This window comes from Onychomys torridus, chromosome X, assembly GCF_903995425.1.
Source record: "Onychomys torridus chromosome X, mOncTor1.1, whole genome shotgun sequence".
Lineage (NCBI taxonomy): Eukaryota > Metazoa > Chordata > Mammalia > Rodentia > Cricetidae > Onychomys > Onychomys torridus.
The window spans coordinates 79,115,804-79,120,911 of NC_050466.1; positions in this window are offsets into that span (position 1 = coordinate 79,115,804).

Below are 5,108 nucleotides of genomic sequence, written 5' to 3' on the forward strand. Positions count from 1 at the left end.
TCACTTGGCCTTTTTCCTTTGCTGCACTTAATATTCTTTCTTCATTCTTTATGTTTAGTTGTTTAATTATTATGTGGGGAGGGGACTTTTTGGGTGGGTCTACTCTGTTTGGTGTTGTATAGGCTTCTAGTATCTTCATAGGCATTTCCTTCTTTAATTTGGGAAAGTTTTCTTCTATGATCTTGTTAAATATATTTTCTGTGCCTTTGAGTTGGTATTCTCCTTCCTCTATCCCTATTATTTGTAGGTTTGGTCTTTCCATGGTGTTCCAAATTTCTTGGACATTTTGGTTCATGACTTTATTGGCTTTAGTGTTTTCTTTGACTGATGAATCTATTTCTTCTAAAGTATCTTCAACACCAGACATCCTCTCTTCCATCTCTTGCATTCTGTTGGTTACTTCTCCTATCAGATAGTGTTTCTCCTCATCCTACAAAACAAAGCTCTTTTCTGCCAATGTCACAGCCTAGTCTTTCCACTTACATTCCTGTGTGTTGCTATAGTGAATACTAGGTTACAACACAGTCCCAAATCCAGGGGCCTACTCCCACTACATACTCCTATTCTGTACCCAATATTCAGGGTTCCACCAGCCCCCAACCCAGCATCTATACACAGTACTTTTTGTGGTACAAACATTACATAACTCCATACCCAGACACCTGGAGACCTCCTCCATGGTTGAACCTGTTGAGTATTCCCTCATAAACAGTTAGTTATTTTTCTGCATCCCTCTGAATCTATTATGGTTCCCACAGTCAATACTCTGGCATAGTCTGATCAACTGAGCCTTGCAGTAGCAACATCATGACTTCCATGCCCTGGCCTAACCTCATCAATTACATATATGTTCTAGCCAACATACAGGCTCCAGAAAAGGTTCTACCTATACCCACCCACAAGACCCTTTGTGTCACCTCCACCCACCCACTTCATGCACTTCTGATGTCCTACAGAGTCTACTTGGTATATAAGACCCAACTGGATACTTGTTTTGCACATCCATCTGCAACTAATCTGATTTCTACAGCCAGCACCCCTGGCTATTCTGGTTCCCTGACTCTTGCATTAGGGATCTCTATGCAGTGGGGTCACAAATCCTTCAGCTCAGAGTAATCTTACAAATCCTCCTGAATTGAAGCTAACATCAAAGCTTCTGATAGGAGCTGTCCTACCAGAATTGATCCATGGAAACTGTTTATTCAATACTACATTACTCCTTATTCAGACTTTACTTGTCTTCCTGAGTCTCTAACTTGTTGAGAAAACCCCCCAATCAATACTTTTTTCTTTTCATCTAGGGCACCATTTAGCTCAGGTCCCATAGCCTATGTCCAGGCCTTCCTTAGTCCCCTCCACCAGCAACCTTTAGGATTCCTAGTCCCATCACCTCCCCCTGTACTGGAAACATCACCTAGATTCCCACCAAGACTATCCCTCTCTCATCAAACTATAGGAGTTTTGGTTGCTTACATCCTTGTCTCCATGCCCAGACTATCCAAATCCTCCTATAGTGTCTAGACAAGTGAGTATCTTTTTGAACCAGATAATTTTTTTCCAAGTCCAATAGAGTCTAGAATGGATGACATATTACATCCAGTGCCATTCTTTGAATAGCTTCTTGTTCTCACTAGTAGTGATTTTATCTTTTGTCATTATCCCAAATACTTTGTTCCAACTGAGTCCCAACATGCCCTCCTGTGCTGTAGGCAACATCTAGCTTCCTGCAATACCCAATATAACAACAGCCACAGAACCCTTTGTTCTACCCACACAACCCAACTCCATACCCAGATTACCCAATCCTCTCTAGGGTCAAGCCTGCTTAGTAACCCCAAACATATTCTTGATACATCTTTTTCCACATCTTCCTGAATCTGTTCCAGTAATCCAGTTTAGACAGACAACCTTCAAAACATAGCATGGGAATCTAGGCTTCAATAGGTTCCCAAATCCCACACCCCAGCCCAGTCACACCACTTACTGCTGTGCTATAGCTAACATTTATGTTCCCTCCATTACATGCCCTATCTATATCCATAAATTGCATTACCACCTCTCTCTATGCCCAAACTTCCCATGTTCTCCTCTATAGTCTACTCTATTCAATACACCACACACAATCCAATACTACTGTTTTCATATCTTGTATGATCTAATTCATGTGCCTCAGGCAGTGCCCCATAGTTGTCTGGACTCCTTGCCTCGCAGTAATAATCTCTAAGCTTTAAGAGGGCCCCGAATTCTAGGCCCCAACCTATTCCTAACATTTTACCCTTTGCTATGGATAGCATCTTTCCTTTCAATAGGACTTACCCCACCCACATCTAATCTCATCTACCTTCAGCAAAATTTGTGCCACTTAAACCACACCACTCCTTACCCAGAATTTATGTGGTCTCTGTTGCTGGAAGTTTTCCTGTGTCCTGCCTGGCCAGTCAGAGCAAATTTCTCTCATCCGTAGTCCTGCAGCTGCTTATAAAACAATCACTCCAAGACACAATATTATTTACAACCTCTATGGCCTAATGGTTCAAGCTTCTTGCCAGATAGCTCTTATATCTTAAATTAACCCATAATTCTTATTTATGTTAGCCACATGGCTTGTTACCTTTTCTCAGTTCTGCCTTGACATCTTGCTTCCCCTGTGTCTGGCAGGCCCTTCCTCTTCCCACAATTCTCCTTGTCTGCTCATCCCACCTATACTAGCTGCCTGGCTACTGGGCAATCAGTGTTTTATTTATCAAACAATCAGGGCAACTCATATTCATAGCATACAGAAGAATATCCCACAGCAAAGAAACAAGTTAATTTAGGCTATAAGAGTTATTGAGACAAGCAAAAGATAAGGCTAAGCATTCACAACCAATAAGAAGTCTCCATGGTCATGATTTGGGAGCTGGTTCATGACCCCAAAGTAACACTGCTACAGTGCACTTTGAAGATGAAATAGGGATTCTGAGACATGAAATTCATTCAGTTAGAAATGACAAGGAAGATTCTGTACTAAAGCTTTGGGAAGGAACAGGCTACTTGCTTGGCTATGTTCCTAACAGCTTTATTCATAATAGCCAGAACGTGGAAACAACCTTGATGTCTCTCAACTGAAGAATGGATAAAGAACATATTGCACATTTACACATGAAGTGTCACTCAAATGTTAAAAACAAAGACATCATAAAATTCAAAGGCAAATGGATAGAAAAAAATCATCTGTAGTGAGGCAACCCAGACCCAGAAAGAAAATCATGGTATGTACTCAACTCATAAGTTGATATTTGCTGTAAAGCAAAGGGTAACCATGCTATAATCCAAAGACCCATAGAGGCTAGGTAACAAAGAGGGCTCAAAGGGGGCATTTGGATCTCCCTGGGAAGGGGAAATAGAAGAGATTTGTGGGTGGACTGGTAACAGTTGAGGATGGGATCATGAAGGATCATGTGGGGGTGGTACAGGGAGAGAGAGTACTGAGAAAGACAACTGGACAGGGAGTCATTTCAGGGTCAGGTAGAAACCTGGTGCAAGGGAAACTCCCAGGAATCTACAAGGATGACCCCAACTATGACTCCTATTAGCAGAGGATATGTAGTGAGAACTGGCCATCTACTGTGACTAGGCAAGACTACCAGTGTAGGGATTTGGATACCAGTCCAACCACATAACCTTTGACCTAGACTTTGTCCAGCCTATAGGTTATACTGGAGTAAGGGTGGCATAGAGATTGTGGGAGTGGTCAACCAATGATTGGTCCAGCCTGAGACTGATATCATGAGAGTGAGCCCACTCCTGAAACTGCCTGGAGCACCAGGACCCGGAGCCTAGATGGCCCAGAGACAAAGGAGTGGATGGGGAGGCAGAAAGAGAAAGAGAGACTTGGAGCAGAGGAAGGAGGGTTAAACTGTAGTCAGGGTGAAAATAAATAAATATTAAAAAACAAAACAAAAAAGAAATAGGCTTTTGACACTTTCTGTCTAGTGAAGCTAATTGTAGACTTCTGATGTACAGAGCTGTAAAAGAATATATTCATGTTTCTCTAAGCCATATGTGTAATGTGTGATACAAACAAGAAATGAACGCTAGTATGTGCAAATTAAGTTGAGGTCTGTTTTCATTAGTTAGTAACATATAACAAGGCACCAATCCTCCAAGAACATGGTTACTTAAATTAGCAGAAATGTATTTAATATTAAAATATATTCTTGTTATTTTTATGTGTAGCATGTGAATGAATATGTATATATATGTGTACATGTATGTGCAGTTGTTCATGTACAAGTGAGTTTGTGGATATCAGAAATTTTTGTTAGGCATCTTTCTCAGTTGTACATTGCTCTCCCCTTATCCTTTCTTTCTTTTGAGACAGGATTTCCCACTGAGCCTGGAGCTTACTAATTAATCTATAGTGGCTAGCCTCTAGGACTTGGAAATCCTACCTGTCTCTACCTCTCCAGTGTGGGTGTCAGAGACATGTACTGACTCACTTGGCTTTTTTTTTTTTTTTTGTGTGTGTGTGGGGGGGGTATTGGTGATATAAACTCAAATTCCTTTGTTATAGCAGCAATCATTTTGTCAACCGAGACATCTCCCCAGTTACCATTTTTTATTATTATGATTATATATTTTACACACTCCAGTGTAAAACCTCATTACATAATACAAGCTACAATGACCAGATCTGTATAGGTGATATATTTATCACTCCAAACTTGCAACACTTACTTTTAGAGGCAACATTCAAAATCCTCTCCACAAGATATTTGAAAGCATTTGATTAATTTTTGTCATCAAACATTTATTTCACTCACAAGTCTTTAGGGTTGCCTTAGAGATCTGCTAATTTGGCCCAATCTTCAGTTGGTCTCAACTGAGCTGACTCACATTTCTTAGATCACTTACCGCTTCATCTTTCTAGTCTGGTAGGCCTAGGGACAGTTGAGTTGGTAGGAAGTATCTCTGTTCTGTATTCTCAAAATCTCTACAGAAGCATTGGTCCAGATTGAGGCAAAGGAATTGCTAAGGGAAAGAAAAAGGATGTATGTTTGACCACTTGAATCTTCACCTCAGAACTGACATATATGCATTGCATTCTTGTCAAATGAAGGGCATAA